Source organism: Sturnira hondurensis, unplaced genomic scaffold, assembly GCF_014824575.4.
Source record: "Sturnira hondurensis isolate 20B ecotype Veracruz unplaced genomic scaffold, ASM1482457v3 Scaffold0004136, whole genome shotgun sequence".
Classification (NCBI taxonomy): Eukaryota; Metazoa; Chordata; class Mammalia; order Chiroptera; family Phyllostomidae; genus Sturnira; species Sturnira hondurensis.
Genome location: NW_028076767.1, coordinates 4,746,879 through 4,768,069, shown reverse-complemented (window position 1 = coordinate 4,768,069; position 21,191 = coordinate 4,746,879). Strand labels below are relative to the sequence as shown.

The 21,191-nt window shown below is 38.7% G+C and overlaps 1 non-coding gene and 1 pseudogene across 1 annotated transcript; both read left to right on the top strand.

The window, feature by feature from the left end:
• Positions 1 to 271: 271 nt before the first annotated feature.
• LOC118985845 (nuclear transport factor 2-like) lies at positions 272 to 737 on the top strand (annotated as a pseudogene).
• A 19,463-nt stretch (positions 738 to 20,200) lies between these two features.
• Positions 20,201 to 20,307, top strand: LOC118986012 (U6 spliceosomal RNA). Its single transcript, XR_005066253.1, has one exon. It is a non-coding gene; the product is annotated as a U6 spliceosomal RNA (small nuclear RNA).
• Positions 20,308 to 21,191: the final 884 nt, after the last annotated feature.

Genomic DNA, 21,191 nt, shown 5'->3' with positions numbered 1-21,191 from the left:
AAAGATGTCCTAAATAAAAGAACAGAACAAAACTCAAGAGAAAGAACTCAACAAAATAGAGACAATGTACAAGATGCAGACTTCAAAACACTGATTATAAGGATGCTTAGTGAACTTAGTGGGAACCTCAACAGCTTAAAAAAGAACTAGTTAGAAATGAAGGATGCATTAACTGAAAGGAAGATACAGAGAGACCACACAGTATTGCCGCCTCTGCTGCCACCATAGTGCCAGCCCTTTGGGTCTCAGCAACGCCAGGTGATGCTCCAGAATGGGAGACAAGACAGTTTGAGAGCAAATTTGATCCATCTACATTCAACATTACTTCCAGTTATTTAATAATGACAAAACCCAACTAGGTGCACTTTACATTGACACATCATGCCTTGCATGGGAAGGACAGCAATTCTAGGGGAAAGCTGCCACTGTGGAGAAGTTGTTTAGTCTTCCATTCTAGAAAATCCAGGACAGCATTGTGGCATTGGACCATCTGCCCACGCCAGCCAGGTAGCTGCATCATCAGCATGGTTGTGGCCCAGCTTAAGGCCAGTGAAGTCCCCATCATTGGGTTCCTGCAGATGTTCCCATTAAAGAACATCAGCGATGCTTGGGTTTGCAGCAATGACATGTTCTGGCTTGCCCTGCACACCTCCTCCCAGCCAGGCACTCATGCTGTTTCCTTCTCCCTCCTCTTCCCAATAACTATTCACACTCCTCCGAATACCATACACCAATGAGCAGGGCTGTGGTGGGAGTGGGCACAGAGTGCCACTGCTACCTAGGTATTGTATATGATGTTTGGACGCTAGACTAGTTACATCCCACAGGAGAAGTTTGTGTTGTATCAGCCCAAAGATTGTCTTCTTTTTTAAATCTACTGACAAGTTGCTCTAGTAACCCAAAGAAGAAGTGAAGGAGAAAGCAGCTGCTGCTGTATTCAGTAAACCACCGAGATACTGGTTTGTTCAGATGTTTCAATACCTCATGATACAATAAAACCACAAAAATGTTCTTAACAAAAAAGTAAGAGGACAATGTACAGAAAATCAACAGTAGAGAAAGCTGAAAATTAAATCAGCAGTTTGGAATATAAAGAAGCAAAAAAAAAAACCCAACCAGACAACAAAAAGAAAAAAGAATCCAAGAAAATGAGGAGAGTGTAAGGAGCCTCTGGGACAACCTCAAACATACCAACATTCATGTCATGGGAGTGCCTGAAGGAGAAGAGAGAGCCTAGGCAACTGAAAACCTATTTGAAAAAATAATGACAGAAAATTTGCACAATAAGAAAACAGACATACAAGTCCAGGAAGCACAGAAAGTTCGAAACAAGATGAACCCAAAGAGACCCACACCAAGGCACATCCTAATTAAAAAGCAAAATGTTGAAGACAGTGTTGGCCAGTGTAGCTCAGTGGGTTGAGCGTGGGCCTGGGAAGCAAAGGGTCAGTCATGGGTTCAATTCCTAGTTAGGGCACACGCCTGCGTTGCAGGCTGGGTTTCCCAGTGAGGGGAGCACAAGAGGCAACCAAACACTGATGTCTCTCTCCCTCTCTTTCTCCCTCTTTTCCTGTTTGTCTAAAAATAGATAAATAAAATCTTTAAAAAATGTCAAAGACAAAGACAGAATCTTATAAGCAGGATGAGAAAGACAGTTACTTACAAGAGAGTTCCCATAAGACTGTCAACTGATGTCTCAACAGAAATTTTGCAGGCCAAAAGGGATTGGTAGAATATTCAAAGTGATGAGAGGCAAGGACCTACAAACCAAGATTACTCTACTCAGAAAACCTATCATTTAAAATTGAAGGACAGATAAAAAGATTCACAGACAAGAAGAAGCTAAAAGAGTTCATCATCACCAAACCCATATTATATGAAATATTAAAGGGTATTCTTGTAGAAGAAAAAAAATATGAACAAGAAAATGGCAATAAATGCATATCTGTTAACAACCAAATCTAAAAAAATTAATGAATAAACAAAGTAGAAACAGACTCATAGATACAGAGAATATTTTGATGGATGCCAGATGGGAGGGGGATGGAGAGATGGGTGAAAAAGGTAAAGAAATTGAGAAGTACACTTTGGTTGTTACAGAATAGACATGGGGATATAAAGTACAGCATGGGAAATATAGTCAATAATATTCTAGTAACTATGTATGGTGTCAGTTGGAGGCAAGATTTATTGGGATGATCACTTAGTAAGTTACATAATGTCTAACCACTGAGGTATACACCCGAAATTAATGTAATATGTATTGTATGTCAGTTGTAATTGAAAAAAAAACATTATTTAAAGAAGGGGAAAAAAGATCAAATTAAGGGTGCTAACAAATTAAGACTGATTTAATAGTGGTGATTTCATCCCTGGCTGGTGTGGCTCAGTGGATTGAGTGCTGCCTGTGAACCAGGAGGTTGCCAGTTCCATTCTTGGTTAGGGCACATACCTGGGTTGTGGGCTGGGACCTTGGTGGGGGGCGCATGGCAGGCAGCCACACATTGATGTTTCTCTCCCTCTCTTTCTCCCTCCCTTACCCTCTCTCTAAAAGTAGATAAATAAAATCTTTTTTCAAATGATGATTTCAAAGTAAAAGAATAATGAGCCCTGGCTGGTGTGGCTCAGTGGATTGAGCATGGGCCTGCGAACCAGAGGATCACGGTTCGATTCCCAGTCAGGGCACATGCCTGGGTTGCGGGCCAGTTCCCAGCAGGGGGCATACGATACACTGTGTGTCCTCGGCAGAGGCAACCATACATTGATGTTTCTCTCCTTCTCTCCTTCCCTTCCCCTCTAAAGATAAATAAATAAAATATTAAAAAAAAGAATAATGATACTATTTTACTGTTATAATAGCATCTGAGAATGTTCAAAGCATTTTTAATCCATTAATTTTTCTTTTTAAATTTTTTAAAATATATTTTATTGATTAGGCTATTACAGTTGTCCCATTCCCCCCTTTCATTCCCTTCTGCCTTGTACCCCCACTCCCACCCACATTCCCCCCACCTTAGTTCATGTCCATGGGTTGTACATACAAGTTCTTTGGCTTCTCCATTTCCCATGCTATTTGTAATCTCCCCCTGTCTATTTTGTACCTACTGTTCATGTTCCTTATTCCCTGTACCTTTCCTCTCATTATCCCCACTCCCACATCCATTAATTTTTTCAACCCTAACTATGGTAGTGAGGAATAAAGACAGTAGGCTCAATAAGAGTGTTTTAATCACTAGCCATAGGAACACTCTTCTAACTCAGCAACCCCCAACCTTTTTGGCACCGGGGGCTGGTTTCATGGAAGACAATTTTCCATGGAACAAGTTGGGGGTGGGCTGGGGTGGGGATTGTTTTGGAATGATTCAGGCACATTCAAGCTTACCCTGCACTGTGCGCCTGGTTCCCAACAGGCCCGGACTGGTACTGTTCCGTGGTCTGGAGGATGGGGACCCTGTCCTAACTGGCAGAGCTGGACTAGAATCCAGGCATCTTAACTAGGTCTAGCTTTCTTTTTATTGCACTTCTAGAACAAACCTCACCCTCGGGATGACATGAAGAGAGACTTTCAGAAGAATCCACAGGAAGAGGTATATCCAATAACAGAAAATTCAAGGTAAAGTTTATGACAAATTATAGTGCTCTAAAAAACAAAAGCCCAAACCATGTAATGTTGGATGATTGTTTTAGAATTCCCTTGATTCCCCATCAAGTTGGGTCCTGCACAGACAGGCATTCAGGTTTACTCTTTGTTTATTACTTGGCTTGAGTTACTAAAGTCAGTTGATCACACTGTGCAGCCCAAACACCTGAGGGCTTATTTCTTCCCACCTCTGCTTTGTGATGAAAATTCTCAAGTGAGTAGGTGTTATTTGCCAGGAAATAACTTCACTAAAAAATGCTTAACAGGGTGTGATGAGTTCTAATTTCTTTTTCTCAGGGAATTTTTGAGTAAATAAATAGAAAATTTAGTTAATGTTTTTTATTAAAAATTATAACCGATCTGTGTTAAACTCTATATTATTTGATCATTGTTTATTTCTTTTTATTTTATCATAGCATGTCCTTTTCAAGAATTTTTTTAGTTAAATCATTTGGAGGTCAGCTAGAGTAATCTTACAAGTAATATTGTTGTACAAACTGCACATGGATAGTATACCTTCTAGGTCCTTGAAAGAATGAAGAATTTGTGAGAACACTTTCTGTTGCACGGTATGTGAAGAACAGCTTAGCTGGCTATAGGATTTTTGAATCACAGTAATTTTCCATCAAATTTTGTGGATATTATTTCACTGTCTGTTTGTACTTGGTGTTAAAGAGGAAAGGTGTGATGATATTTGATTAATTTTCTTTGGTATAGGTAGATTTTATTTATTTATTTATTTATTTTTAAATATTTTATTTATTTACTTTTAGAGAGAGGGGAAAGGAGGGAGAAAGAGAGAGAGAAACAGCAATGTGCAAGAGATATATTCATTGGTTGTCTCTCACATGCCCCCAACCAGGGACCTGGCCCGCAACCCAGGTGTGTGTCTTGATCAGGAATTGAACTGACAACCTTTCAGTTCATAGGCCAGCACTCAGTCCACTGAGCCATACCAGCCAGCGCTACTACAATTATTTTTGAGGTCAAAATGCCTTTAGTTCTTAAAAAAAAGTTAAGTGCATACTAGATTTGGACCCAGTTGTTCTCTTTTGAAATTCAACACAGAAATTTTAACAGAACTAGGCACAAGGATGCTCACTGGATATTAGAAACAAATATCTTTCACAAGATGATTGAATAAGTAAATTATTATCTATTCATAAATGGAAGAATATGCAGCCACTGAGAAGAAATAATTCTATATGAAATTCATTCAGGATAAACTAAATGGGAAAAATAAAAAGCAAGCCCTGGCTAGTGTAGCTCAGTGGTTTCAGAGCAGGCTGTGAACCAAGGGGTCACTGGTTCGATTCCCAGTCAGTGCACATGCCTGCATTGCAGGCCAGGTCCTTGGTACAGGGCACATGAGAGCCAAGCACACATTGCTGATTCTCTCCTTCTCATTCTCCTTCTCTTCACCTCTCTCTAAAAATGAATAAATAAAATATTTTAAAAAACAATTACAAAGCAAGTTTCAGGAGAGACTGATACTAGGGAAGCAAGGCCTGGGCCTAGGACACAATATTAAAGTAGCCCTCATTGTTAGGGTTGTAGGAGTGCATAGTTGGCCCCTGAAAGTGAGTATCTCTTTAAATTTTACATTCTAGTCTCTCTCCTCTTTTGCTTTATCCTAATCTCAGCCCTGCAATATGGTATGCATCGTATAATCCCATATTTGTAAATACTAATTACATGTATAAATAAATGTATATAAGTGTGTAAATTGATATTGAATACAAACATTTTGGAAAGCATATACATATATGTGTGTATACATGTATGTAATATATATGCACATGTATATATTAGTTATATATATATTTTTTGTGTGTGTGCATGTGTTTTAAAGGGAAAAATGGAAGAATAGAGGATGGGGCAAAAGTAGGTTTACAATGGTTCATATGAAAAACGGTACAATAATCAATAAATAATGATACAAGAATAAACTTTTCTGTTTTGCATACTCACAAACTGTAAACCTACTTTTGCCCTATGCCATATATACCAAACTACTAGTAGTGTTTTTTTTCTGGGGCGTTGGAATATGGGGAATTTTCACTTTCAAAATAATATACCTCTGAAATCTTCTGTTAAAAAAGAATTAGTAGCCAGTTGGACACATGCAGGGGAAGCAGCTTCTTGGAGGGGGGCAGAGGATGGAGCCTGTGGGATTTGTGCTTTTTGCAAGGTAGAAGTCATGGAAAAAATCCAGAAACTGATGCCCAATTCCATTTCATAGGTGTCAAAAAAATTTCAACTCTTCGGACTTCTGCCAAGATGGAGGCATAGGTGGAAACACTGTGCCTTCTCCCACAACCAAGTTTGACTACAACAAAAGTTTTGGAGAACTAGGACACACCCAAAGACCAGAAAACGGAATTATACGGAAGTCCGACAGCTACAAACCATTCAACGGGACAGTAAGAGAGGCGGAACCAGCAGAGGAGCTGGGTTGGGCAGGACAGATCCCCCCCCACCCCACCCCCCCGACCTAGGCGCTAGGCGCTCGGGCAGCCCAAAGCCAGTCGGGGTGGGGGGCAGACTGACCAAGGTCGCACATTCTCGCACAGTGAGATGGACCACGCAGGCCCCAGGGGACGAACCCAGTGGTGGAGGGCTGACAGCGGTGGCACACTGGAGTGCAGTGGAACGAAACGCGTGGGCCTGGTGACAGTGGTGGCTGCAGTGCCGGTGGGGGTCGCGGCAGCGGGCCACAGAGGGAAGCCATTGTACCTCTTTGACCCTGCCCCCACATACAAGGTCACAACCCAGCGGCTGAGTTGCCCTGCTCTAGTGAATACTTTCGAGCTCCGATCCTGCTACATTAACAGGCACGAACAGCCCAAAAGATGGCGCAAGAGGAACTCAAAGTTCCAGAGCCAATAACTCTAAGCAACCAACATATTGTCAGCCTCTCAGAAGCCCAATTTAAGACACTATTTATCAGGATGCTCACAGAATTGGTAGATTACGTTACAAATTGGAGGAACATATGAAGGCTAAACTAATTGAAATGAAGGGAGATGTCCAGGAAACCAATAGTGATAGAAAGGAAACTGGGACTCAAATCAATGGAATGGACCAGAAGGAAGAACGAAACATCCCACCAGAAAGGAATGAAGAAATGAGAATTTAAAACAATGAGGAGAGGCTTAGGAACCTCCAGGACATATTTAAATGTTCCAACATTCGGATTATAGGGGTACCAGAAGGGGAAAAGAAACAGCCACCAGTGGAACACTTATTTGAACAAATAATGAATGAGAACTTCCCCAGTCTGGCAAAGGAAATAGACTTCCAGGAAATCCAGGAAGCTCAGAGAGTCCCAAAGAAGTTGGACCCAAGAAGGAACACACCAAGGCACATCATAATTACATTAGCCAAGACTAAAATGAAGGAGAGAATCCTAGAAGCAGCAAGGGATAAGGGGACAGTCACCTACAAAGGAGTACCCATCAGACTGTCAGCGGATTTCTCAAAAGAGACCTTACAGGCAAGAAGGGGCTGGAAAGAAGTATTCCAAGTCATGAAATCCAAAGACCTACAGCCAAGATTGCTTTATCCAGCAAAACTTTCATTTAGAATGGAAGGACAGATAAAGTGCTTCTCAGATAAGGTCAAGTTCAAGGAGTTCATCATCACCAAGCCCTTATTATATGAAATGCTAAAGGGACTTATATAAGAAAAAGAAGATGAAAAATATGAACAGTGAAAGGACAGCAAACACACAGTTATTAACAACCACACCTAAAACAAAAGCAAACCAAGAGGACAGCTAGATCAGGAGTGGAACCATAGAAATGAAGAACACATGGAGGGTTAGAAACAGGGGGGTGGGAGGAGGAGAATGGGGGAGAAGGCACAGAAAATAGCATAGATGGTAGGTAGAAAATAGATAGGGGGAGGGCGAGAATAGTGGGGGAAATATAGAATCTAAAGAACTTGAGACACATGGTTATAAACTAAGGGGGGGGAGAATGGTGGGGGAGGGAGTGTGCGGGTGGAGGGGAATGAAGGGGGGGAATAGAACAACTGTAATGGTATAATCAATAAAATATATTTAAAAAAATTTCAACTCTTATACTATCACTCTTGTACTGACCATGTATGGAAACATTGCTCTCCTGTTTTTATACTTCAAGTTAAGGTCTAAAAAAGTCAAGCTGTGAAAGCAACCCAAAAGGGTTCTAAACTGTACCACAACTGTTAATTTCCCATGCCTGGAGAAGTTAATGTCAACTCATTATGGGATATTCAACTTGTACAATAAATTCTGAACCTGGAATAAAACAATGAACAATTGCATGTATTTGGTTACAAAAAAAGCAAGAAAGACTTTTTAAAATAACAGCATAACTACACAAAAGAGTTCCAAGTGCTTTATTTATTGAATGCTAAGTTAAGTACCTTGCGTACCTGTGGTTGGTATCATATGTGAAGAATGAAATAATGAAAAACTGAATGAATATTATGTTTTCGAGACATGCACTTTAAAAATTGTATGACAGTACTCTCTCTGCTAAATTACACTTTTTGCCAAGTAGAAGTTCAAGTTACACAAGCAAAAGCCAATTTTAGCTTCTACATGAATAGTGTCTTCCCATATACATATTATGCAGATCTTCTAGATAAAGATCAGATTAGGTGTCTTTCATATGGGAATTTCTAAGCAACTTGAAGATATTAATTAGTCCTCACAACAATTCTGAGGTGGGTGTATTTCATTCATGTGTGTTTTCTCTATGAGAAGACTGATAGGTTGAACAATTTCCCAATATCCCATACTTCATTTTTGATAGTGAAATGAAATTGCTTCATTGCTTCATTGCTACCTTTAAAAAAAAGATTTTATTTATTTTATTTTTAGTGAAAGGGGAAAGGAAGGAGAAAGAAAGGGAGAGAAACATTGTTGTGTGAGAGAAACATCAATTGCTTACCTCTAGCAGGCCCCCAACTGCCCCCACTGGGGACATGACCTGCAACCCGGAGGAGTTCCCCTGAAGAGGAATTGAACTGGTGACCTTTTGCTTTGTGGGATGATGCCCAACCCACTTTGCCACACCAGTCAGAGTGGTCTACCTTTTTTTTTTTGAAGAGAGATAAAGTAATTTTTGGTGGATAAGCCAAACACAAATAACTTTTATTCATGTGTCAAATTAAAGAAAAAAACAAAGCTATAGGTATTTTTATTTTTTTGTATTCTAAACAATCAGGAGTACATTTAATTAACTCTGTATTCCAGTAGTTGCCTGGGACAATGTTTCTAAATTAAAATGTCTATTTTAACGTATATGAGTAGTCAGAGGTAGAACTCTGTTGTAGCAGCATCAGAGATCTCTCTGGGTATTTAATTAATTACAAGAAAGTACTTACAGGTGAAATAATGTGATTTAATGAGTAGAAGACCTATTTTTAAAGATAGTGGACTGGTTCACTGAAAAAATACAATCAACTCTTGGGAAAGATAGGGTTAAAATACCCTCCATTTGTATTACAACTATGTTAACCATGTTATAAGCCTTATCTCATTTAATCCACAACATGATGAGGTAGTTCCTATAGTTACACTTTTTGTTTTACAGATAGAGAGCTTGATGAGATTTATTTTACATTCTACAGTGATGTTAAATTTGGTAAGAAGCCAGGAAGGATTCTAAGAATCAATCAATAATGCCAATTTTTTTAAAGATTTTATTTATTTATCTTTAGAGTTGAAGAGAAGGAGAGAGGGAGAGAAACATCAATGTATGGTTGCCTCTCATGTATCCCCTGCTGGGAACTGGCCTGCAACCCAGGCACGTACCCTGAATGGGAATCGAACCGCTATCCTTTGGTTCGCAGGCCCTCGCTCAATCCACTGAGCTACACCAACCAGGGCAGGTTTTTATCTTTATAAACTCTATGTTAACTACTATGGTGAGATTTCTTTTGTAGTTATTACTTCTGTGAAATTTTATTTTTCCCTGTGACACAGTCAAAACATGGTCAAAACATCCATTTTTGGCTGGGATACAAGAACTCAATATAGGTCATTTATTATGATAGTGATTCTCAGACAAGTATTGTAATACCTGTTCTAGCCACCCTACGGGAGGAAGGCTCAGATGCAAATATAGTTATGAAAAAGCTTTGTAATCTGTAAAGTTAAGTAAATGTCACTTTAAGATTGCTGAAACAAATCATATAAATTCATCCTCCTGGAGTTCACATCAGACTGTCAGCTGATTTCTCAAAACATACCTAATGGGCAAGAAGGGGCTGGAAAGAAGTATTCCAAGTCATGAAATTCAAAGACCTACATCCAAGATGGCTCTATCCAGAAAAGCTTTCATTTAGAATGGAAGGGCAGCCCTGGCTGGTGTAGCTCAGTGGATTGAGCGCAGGCCTGTGAACCAGAGGATGGCGGTTTGATTCCCAGTCAGGGCACATGCCTGGGTTGCAGGCTGGTTCCCTGCAGGCCAACTCCCAGCAGGGGCTGCACGAAAGGCAACCATACATTGATGTTTCTCTCCCTCTCCTTCCCCTCTAAAGATAAATAAATAAATAAAAATAAAATCTTTAAAAAAAAAAAAGAATGGAAGGGCAGATAAAGTACTTCTCAGATAAGGTCAAGTTAAAGGAGTTCATCATCACCAAGCCCTTATTATATGAAATGTTAAAGGGACTTATCTAAGAAAAAAAAGATAAAAAATAGGAAGTGAAAGGACAGCAAACTCACAGTTATTAACAACCATACCTAAAACAAAAGCAAACTAAGAGGACAGCTAGATTGGGAGCGGAACCATAGAAATGGAGATCACATGGATGATTAGCAATAGGGGGGAGTGGGAGGAGGAGAAGGAGGGAGAAGGTACAGAAAATAAGTGGCATAGACAGTAGGTAGCAAATAGACAGGGGGGAGGGCAAGAATAGTATGGGAAATATAGAATCTAAAGAACTTGTGACACATGGACATAAATGAAAGGGTGGGAAATGGTGGTGGAGGGGTGTGCAGGGTGGAGGGGAATGAAGGGGGAACAAGACAACTGTAATGGTATAATCAATAAAATATATTTAAAGAATAGCCCTGGCTGGTGTGGCTCAGTGGATTGAGCATGGGCCTGCAAACCAAAGGATCACAGTTTGATTCCCAGTCAGGGCACATGCCTGGGTTGCAGGCCAGTTCCCAGTGGGGGACACACAAGAGGCGGCCATACATTGATGTTTCTCTCCCTCTCTCCTTTCCTTCCCCTCTAAAGATAAATAAATAAAATATTTTTAAAAATATTTTTAAAAAAGAAGTATTAAATAAATAAATAAATAAATAAATAAATTCATCCTCCTGGAATTGTTCTAGAAGGCAAGTACCTTCTTATTCCTGCTATGATGTAATTTGCAAATTTTGCTTGAAAACTTCAGCTGATTTTCCTAGTGACTTCACTCATTCTTATCTTGTCATTTGTTCTCCATTCTGATATCATTAATATTTTTCTCTAACCTTAGTACAAAATCCTCTGTGATCTAGAGACCAGAGACCAGGTTTAGCACTATAACAGATTAGTACCATTGGTATGGTTTCATCATCTTGGTTGCTGTCATTGTTGCGTGGGATTAAATGATAGTATTATTGGCTGGCAGTTGTTTGGGAAAACTTAAAACAAGCCTGTCACCAAATAGATGATATCTCAATAGGGATTCAGCTAACAGTATTATAAGAAATTCTGTCATCACAGTTCTGTCTCTTGCTTAATATACCACTTGCTTTTTCAAGAGTTTGGAAGGAAGTAGAAAGCCCACTGGTAGTGTAAGAAAAGCTTACGAAGTCTAGTATCTACTTTAAGGCCTAAAGTTTAAAGCGTAAGAGTTTTTCTTCCCTTCATATAAACTAAAACAGCTTAAGATTTCAGTCATTGTTTTCAACAAACCTAATTGTGTATAAAAATGCTGATAATATCAGGTAAAGCCCCATGAGAAAGGAATGATACAATTTATCATCTTGATTTTGTTCTGCTTCTATGGTTAATATAAGGACTCAAATTTTTTCTTTAAAGTGCATTTCTCAAGTATGGTTCTGTTCTTATATCCTGCAAAAGAAGAGAAAGTCTGAGGATTAGCAATTTTTTAAAAGATTTTATTCATTTATCTTTAGAGGGGAAGGGAGAGAGAGAAGGAGAGAAATATCAATGTATGGTTGTCTCTCATGTGTCGCCTGCTGGGAAATGGCCCGCAACCCAGGCATGGGCCCTGACCGGGAATCAAACCACAATCTCTTAGTTCACAGGTTTCAATCCACTGAGCCACACCAGCCAGGGCATGGATTAGCAATTTAATTATTATTAATAAGTGCCTTTCAGTTCCTTTTTAAAAACAGCTTTATCAAGATAAGATTTATATAAAATACAATACACTCATTTAAAGGGGACAATTCAATAGTTTTTAGTGTATTCACAGAATTGTACAACCGTCACTGCAATCAGTTCTATAATATTTTCATTACGGGTCACAGTCCATTTACCTGCAACCTCTCTCCCTCTTGCTCCAGGCAACCAGTAGTATACTTTTTGTCTCTAGATTTGCCTGTTCTGGATATTTCATATAAAGAGAATAGAACAATTTAGAGTCTTTTGTGTCTGGCTTCTTCCACTCAGTTTTCAAGGTTAACCCATGTTGTAGTATATCAGTACCTTACTACTTTTTATGGCTAAATCATGTTCCATTAGTTGGATATACCACTTTTTTTATCCATTTATCAGTTGGCGGCCATTGAGTCATTTCTTCTTTATGATTATTATGAATATACTGAGTGCTGCTCATTATGAGTACTGCTATGAACATTTGTGTATAAATTTTTGTATAGAAATGTTTCCATGGATTAGAATTACTGGATCATATGGTTACGGAATGCTTAACTTTTGAAGAACTACCAAACTGCTTTCCACAAGAGCTGCACCATTTTACGTTCTCACCTGTAATGCATCGGGGTTCCAATTTCTCCACATCCTACCAACACTTTGCCTTTTATTTAGCCATCTTAGTGAGTGTGAAGTGGATCTCATTGTGGTTTTGACCTGCATTTCATGAGTGGCATCTTTTCACATCATTACTGGTAATTTGAATACCTTCTTTGGGAAAACGTCTATATAGACACTTTGCCCATTTTTAAATAGGGTTTTGTAATGGGGTATAGCCAAGCTCCCTCAAAGGGGAGATTTGTAATGGGGGTCCAGAACCTGGGGTGTCCAAGAAAATATAGTATATCCCCCCACACACAAGGTGGGCTGCCATGGGGGATGGGACATATGGAGCAGGGCCATTGAGAGTTATTTTGCATATCAATAATAGCAGAATAGCTTTACACCTGATATGCAAAATTTTGCATATCAATGAGTCTAGCTAGGGAGATAATTGTGACCTTAACTCCTGATGAAACTGGGAGGTAGCTCCCCCTGGTTACAACGCCAACATGAGAGCTTGGAGATGGTTAGCTCCAGGCCATGGGACCATGCCTGCCCAGACTTAGTATGGTGGCCAAGAAAGGCTGAAAAAAACACTGGAGTGCTAGCAGGTGTAGCCAATTGTGGGAGAAGTTGGGAATGGGGTTACAAAGGAAGACTCAGTCTGGGATATAAACCCAGGCAGGGCAGCCATGCTGGATACTAACGACACAGCTTTGGGAACAGGGAGAGGGCTCCCTTGACCACCTGTCTTAGGAAACAGGAAAGCAAGGTGGAACCAGGAAAGCAAGGAAATTCATGAAGAGCTCTCTCTTAACGGTTTGAAAGAATGCAGAAGGACAATTCAGGACTATGTGGGAGGACAATGTGAGACAATGAGTGAAGAAAAGGGGTGAAAGGACCCTTGCTGGTGGACCATGAGAAGGTGCCATGTGGTTTTGGATTAAGAACTGGAGATCAAGGTGACACAGCTGATGGTGCTGGGGACTGTGGGAGACCTGTTAGCCGAGCATGCATTACTGGGAGGAACTGGGAGTGTAGCCGAGCTACAGGCTTCAATGTCTTTTCCCCAAGATATGGTACCCTTGACTGCCCTAGTCAGGCAAAGTGAGGATGGCAGGACTGTGTGTGTGTTGGAGGGTGTTTTAAAGGAACTTTGGGACTTTAATGGTAACATTCCGCCATTGCTCTAAACCTGTATAACTTTTGAATAAATAGTTCCTTTCCTTTTCACAAAAACTGGCATTGAGAGCCATAATTCCTAAGGGCAGTGGGCAAGATGAAACAAGTATGGCAAGACTCCAGGAAAGGGGGCCATACTGTCCATTCTGTAACAGTTTTACTTTTAGCTCAGGAAATTCATTTCATATCTTAAATGTGTTTGACAATTTCTCCTGATGTTTCTCTGCTCCTCAAAAGTTATTCTTGCCCAGGCTGGGTGGCTCAGTTGGTTGGAGTGTTGTTCCACACACCACAGGGTTGCAAGTTTGATTTCTGGTCAAGGCGTGTACAGGAGGCAACTGATGGATGTTTCCCTCTCACATCAGTGTTCCTCTCTCTCTTCCCTCTTCTCTCTTTAAAAAAAATCAATAAACATGTCCTCGGGTGAGGATTGAATTGTTTTAAAAAAGTTACTCTTTATCTTTTTCATTTATTCATTCAAGCAAGTACTGCATTTATTGAGGACCAGTACTTGTGTCAGTCAGGCTTAGTGCTAAATACTGAGGGTGAAGTCCCGGCCTTTAAGTAATTCATAATATCTTGTCTTCCCAAGGAGATAATTTGCAATATAATGCTGTAAATGCTATTGTAGACCTCAAGTGGGAGATTTAAATGGCCCAAGAGTAAAACATGTGCAAGGATACAGACAAGAAGGTTTAATTGCTGTTACAGAGGAAATACAATGGGGCCCATTTTTTTTTGTGCAAGGTTGGAAAAAGTCAAAGTATACAAATTATGCTTCTCATCAGTAACAAAGTTCAGAAAATGCTGGCCACATTGAGGAAGGATAGTAAAAAGCCTGGCAACTTTCTTCCAGTAGAATGGGGATACTGAGACAAAGAGCTGCTTCACTGTCCCATCCTGAACCCTGAGTCACCTGCCCTCTCCCTTGCATGACCACTCCCTTAAACATTAAGCCCTCAGGACAATGAGGTTCTGATATCCATCAAAGAATTTTAGGAATGAAGCCCTGGATCTTTTGACCACAGAGACAGAGTTTTGGTCAAAATAGAGAAAACACGTAGGCCTCAGTTGTGTTTCAGCTCCAGGCCCAGAAAAGCAGCAAAATCAGGTGAAGCAATGGTGAATCAGGCTGACATCAGGACCAGCTGCATTGACTAATGACCCCCTACCCTAGCACCAACCAGTCAGTAGACACTACAACCCTGAAAGGACATACCTGAAAAGCTGATAAAGCTTTTATGGACATCCTCCACTGAGACTTCCTTTAAAATTCCCACCTTTAGAGAACAGATAAAAAAAACCTTAAGTCGAAGGATCCAGTGATGCTCTCTTTCTCTGAAGCCCCACATTGCCTATTTCCCACTTCTTTCCTTAGGCATGTATCCTCTGCTTTCTTTCTCCTAAGCTCCAAAGGCCCTTCTTCTGACTCTGTAACTTGTTTCCTGAGTCCATACAGCCCAGCAAGATCACTTCTTCAACCTTGTGACTTTCTAAATAAACTTCTTGCGTTAGAGCTCTGAATTCAGAGCTTGGGCTCTGAATTCTTTCTTAGCTGAACTCAAAAACTGAGGTCTAACATTGCTGGTAACATTAGGCATGGAAACAGCTGAGTGACAATGGGTTAAGGCAGAGCACTGGTCAAGCCCCCTAAGACAATACAGTTTGAAGTAATCATTCATAAATTACAGGTTTAGAAAGAGTCACTGCTTTTGCAAATAATAATAATAAAGATACTGATCTCATAAGCCACCTGGTAACCTAGCTAGATGTGCACTGCATAAGAACAGAACACATAAAAGCATATCAGCAGAAGAGGATAACTTAAAACATAAGAAAACACAACTTAGCCATTTGCAGCTAAAGGTTTTTATCATTTCTATAATGAAGAAGAGATGAAAATAAACATCAGAATCTTCTGCATATTATTTATGATATTTTGTATATAGTTATGCTTTTGTTGACTGAATGTGAGATCTCTTTTACATTATGGGTTTTAGCCACGTGGTTAGATTGTTTTGCTGTGTTCATGATGTCCTGCCTTAAAGAAGTATTCCCATTCTGGCTAAATATGTGGATCTTGTGGAAACTGCCAGGGACAGTTAACAATCTAGTGCCCAAATGGATTATTTACACAATTTCTCTTCCACCAAGGGCTTTAGGAGGCTTACATGAATGATATAGTACAATAAATTAGAAAAAAAGTCACAAATCTAACTGGTAATAATTCAGAGTTCTAAATAGTATATTTTTAAAAATCCAGAAGATTTTGATAACTATTAGGATATGATGCCAATGATAAAGTACCATCTATGAAGTGATTTGTTTTCTGATAGTATGCAAAGAGTTTGCTTAATTTTTTGGCATTTCTTCACCTTGAATAAAATTTTTGTTCTGGATACTAAAGACTACTTGTTTTTTTAATTTTCTTTGTCCTGTACTACTATTTTGAAATAATTTATATATTTTTCTAGTTAAAAAATAATACATTGTAGAAAGTCCAATAGTGTAGAAAAGTATAAAGAATAAAATAACATTAAAAATTACCTATCATTCCCTCCCTTCTGAAATCCAAACAAAGAACAATAAAAATGGAAGAGGAATGTTACACCACTTTGACATATGAACAAAGGTTTTTGGAAACACTGAGGAAAAGGCAGGTAATGTTGACCTGGGAACTGGACAGTATTTTACCAGGGAGGTGAAAATTATGCTGGATTTTGAAAGAGTAGAAGATTGCCTGGAAAAGAAGCAGGCAAAGGCATTGACTATGAAGGGAATAATCTGTAGAAAATGATAGACTTCCTCCTGCATTTTTAAAATTATAAAGGAGGTGTAATTTGGGAAAGGGCCTGGTATGTTTGGCAAACTGTAAACGGCTCAGCATGTCCAGACTTTATGATTGTGAAGACCTTTGTTCATGAGTTATGAAGTTAATATTTATCCTATAGGGTTGTCCTTGGTTAGAAATAGGTGGGATAATGGACAACTGGTTATGTGATATTGATCATTACCCTTTTAATTGGAAATTGTTACAGAGGCTAATCACCCCATCAAATTTTCCTCTCCACCCCATTTTTTCCTATTACTGAAGTTTTGTGCCAAGGAAAAAAATTCCTTAGAGGAAGATGTAGGAAAGAGAGACAATGGCAAAAAAGCTTTTTGACAGATGTCCTACATAAAACTTGGCAAACAGAATGTGTATGAGTAATCCTTAGCTGTGAAACCATTTTAACAATAATTTGTGTTTGTTGCCTTTTTCTAAAGGCATTTATTTTTGGTATATGGAAAGATTATTCTGTAATACTTGAAAAAGAACCTTCCCCCCATCTGGTAGTTTTGTGTTTTTCCTGTACTTTAAGAAGAATAAATATAGCCCATTTCTGGATAATAGCAAATATATACTGAATGATTAGATTAATATGAGAAGTATATACTGGAAGAGAATCCCCCCCAGGAGAAATGAATCAGTCACAGGAAGGCAATGATGATTCTGAAGAAAAAGAATGTTAAGAATGCCAGAGATACTGTGAGTTTCCTGATGTATGAAATAGAGACATGCTCTAAGAAGGGCTGCCCATGATCAGGCTTCTTTTAAATTGTTACTTTTATTAGTGGAACTTGGATTTATTTCCATAAAAAAGAGTGGGTGGTCATCTTGCTTTTTGAACACCTTTGAGACCAAGTATAGACAAAGATTTTATCCTAAATTTGTTGTATAATTCAGTTTCCTACTGCAATAGGGGTTTAAAATTAGTCTTTTAGTTGAAGGGAAGAAGAATACATTTGAATGGAAGAGGTTCAAATTTTAAGCATGACTAGTTTAGTGTTTGAAAAATAAAAACATCACATTTTTAGCTTTAAATATCTAACTGATTTTAACTAGAGAAATTCTAAATTAAGAAGAAGAAAGTTTTGGACAGTTACATGCAAAAAAAAAAAAAGAAAGAAACTTGACCTCTAACTTACACCATACACAAAAATAAACTCAAAGTGAATAAAAGACTTAAACATAAGTTGCAACACCATAAAAGTCCTAGAGGAGAATGTAGACAGTAAAATTTCAGATATCCCAAGAAGCAATATTTTTGCTGATATAGCTCCTTGGCAAGGGAGATTGATATGGACCCTGGCCCATGGGTTCTATGTGTTGTGGCTGCAACAGACAAATTCACAGGGACTACTGAAGCCCTGTGGAGAAAAAGGGACAGCATGGCCCCTCTCTGAGAGGGCCCGATCCCTGCCTGGATGAGCTTTTATTGCTTTTCTGGGTACATTACAACAAGCATGGTCCTCATTTACTCTGCACAGGTTCACAGTAGGTGATTACCTTTTACAGATAACAAAGGAAAGAATGTTGCTAATGACTTCAAAGAGAAGGATGTTACAGATCAAGGGGAAAAGTGGTTGAGCTGGTTACACTCCATACTTGAGAGATTTAATGCAGATTTTAGGAAGTTACTTTAGAGATATGCAGTAAACATTTTTCTGCCTCAATCCAGGGTGAGGGAGTTTAGCAAAAGCAAGTCTCATAGCAGCCTAGGTACAATGCAGGCCTGATTCCCCATTGGAGAACCTATCTGTGGGCATGGGACCTGTATGCCAGACCTCACTCCCCACTGGCCTTTCTGAGTGGGGGCTAGGCTACATTCCCCATGCCACACAAAATGGCCCCCTATAGGAGATAAAGGAAAAATTCAAAAATGGGATTACATCATAGTAGAAAGCTTCTGCACAGCTAAAGAAACCATCAGCAAAATTAAAAAAGGGATCCAACCATATGGGAAAACATGTTTGCCAATGACACCTCAAACAAGGGTTTGACCTCCAAAATACATAAAGAACTCACTCAATTCCACTCCAGGAAGACAAACAACCCAATTAAAAAATTGGCAAAGGACCTGAACAGGCACGTCTCCAAGGAAGACATACAGAGGACCCAGAGACATATGAAACGATGCTCAGTTTCACTAACCACCAGAGAGAAGCAAATTAAAACCATGGTGAGATACCACTTCACACTGGTCAGAATAGCCATTATAACCAAATCAACAAATAAGTGCCTGTGAGGTTGTGGAGAGAAGGAAACCCTAGTGTACTGTTGGTGCGAATGCAGGCTGGTGCAGCCACTGTGGAAAAACAGTATGGAATTTCCTCAGAAAACTTAAAACGGAACTGCCTTTTGACCCAGCGATTCCATTGCTGAGATGATACTTTGAGAATCCTGAAATACAAATTCAAAAGAACCTATGCACCCCAATGTTCATGGCAATACTATTTACAATAGCCAAGTGTTGGAAGCAACCTAAGTGCTCATCAACAAATGAGTGGATCAAAAAATCATGGAACATTTACACGATGGACTACTACACAGCAGAAAGAAAGAAGAACCTCTTATCCTTTCTAACAGCATGGATGGAACTGGAGAGTGTTATGCTAAGTGAAATAAGTCAGGTGGTAAAAGACAAATACCATATGATCTCTCTATAAGTGGAACCTAATCAACAAAATGAACAAGCAAGAAAAATATAACCAGAGACATTGAGATAAAGAACAAACTGACAGTAACCAGAGGGGAGGAGGGAAGGATATAACATGGGAAAGAATGAGCAGGATCATCAAGGAACATGTATAAATACCCATGGACAAAGCCAAAGAAGGGTAAGATCAAGGGTGGGGTGGGAGTTAGGGGAAAATGGAGACAACTGTACTTGAACAACAATTTTTTAAAAAGCCAATAAGAAAAGAGGAAGAAAGTTTTGATGTAGATATTTCAGTATATCAGAAGTCTCTAAGAAGAATGAATATGAACTTATCTTATGCACAGTGAAGGCTGTGAGGATGGTTATTACAGTAGTTTCAGTTGCTTTTGAAATTATTCATGTACTTTCTGCAAGCAGATAGTGTAGTGCAGTTGTTTGGGGGTCATTATGAGAGGCCAGATAAATATTTATCAAAAGCCAGAAAAATTAGAATGCAAGGCCATAAGGCAGACTTGTTTCCTAACTTTTATGCATTTCAGTGTTTATGCAACTGCCTCAGCATCTAAATGAGAATTATATTGATGTGCTTAGAAAAAGTTTCAAACATTTGTACAATGTGCCATGAGAAAAAAAATACTCATTATGATTTTTTTCTGATACTCAAGGCACAAATAGCCTTTGCAGGATAAAATAATCTCACCTTGTTCTGTGCCATCAGTTATCTGGCTTTTCACTCCAGTGACAATTTATTGAACTTTTTTTGTGTGTATAAGAGCATATGATTCAGTCACTGCTCTTTAATATTATAAAATCTTTCTGGGAAAATGATATTTTCACAGGTCATATAATTATACATGAACTAATTAGATAAAATAATTCATGCTTTTATTACTTTAGCATTAGGTAACTATGTTACACTCATCATACTGATGTACAGAGATTTTAAAAATTAATATTGAGTGCTCATTTTGACAGCATATATACCAAGATTGGAATGATACAGAGAAGATTAGTATGGCCTCTGAGTAAGGATGGTATGCAAATTTGTGAAGCATTAAAAAAAGTAATATTGCCCTGACCAGTGTGGCTCACTTTGTTAGAGCATTGTCCCATAGACCGAAATGTCACAGGTTGAATTCCTGGTCAGGGCACATACCCAGGTTTCAGGTTCAATCAGCTATCAGGGCGTGTACAGGAAGGCAACCAATTAATGTTCCCTTTTCCTCCCTTCCTCTCTCTTTGAAAGCAATGAAAAAAAAAATCCTAGGGTAAGCATAAAAAATTTAATATTGATGTAACATTTATACAAAGTCATACACCCAGAAGAAACTTACCAAATGCTTATTGATTGGTTAGTAACTTTCATAAGTCATAATATTTCTGACTAAGTTGTAAGATGTTATTCAGACATTTCTGGGGATCATAAAGGGTAAATTGCATGTTTTGATTGCATATTAGGATGTAAGTGGAAAAATATCTTGCTTCTACATTCTTGGTATGAACAGTGGGAATCAACATTAAGAAGAAAAATGTAAAAACCAAAGATTCCTGTAAGACTGCATAACTTAGGACTCAAAATTATACAGATAGCTTCAACTATTTCATAAAATAGTTTAAACAAATAATCAGAACATTTCCATTAATGTAAAGTAATATGCTATAGAAATGCTTTTTCCCAAATATTTCTGTTTTCAACTTGTATTTTTTAGGGTAAAATGAAATCTGTCATTATATGTAATTTTTTAATGTAGGAATGTCACTGATGTCAATAAGAGTTAAAGCTAAAAGAAAACAGAACTAGGTCACTAGTTCTTATTTAAAATAAGAACTTATTTTAAAGAAACTTATTTTATATATAAAAATTGAGGCCTAGAGAAGAGAAATGATTCATTGAAAGTCATAGAATCAGGAGCAGAGCTGTTCCTAAAACTTTGGTTTTCTGGTTTAATA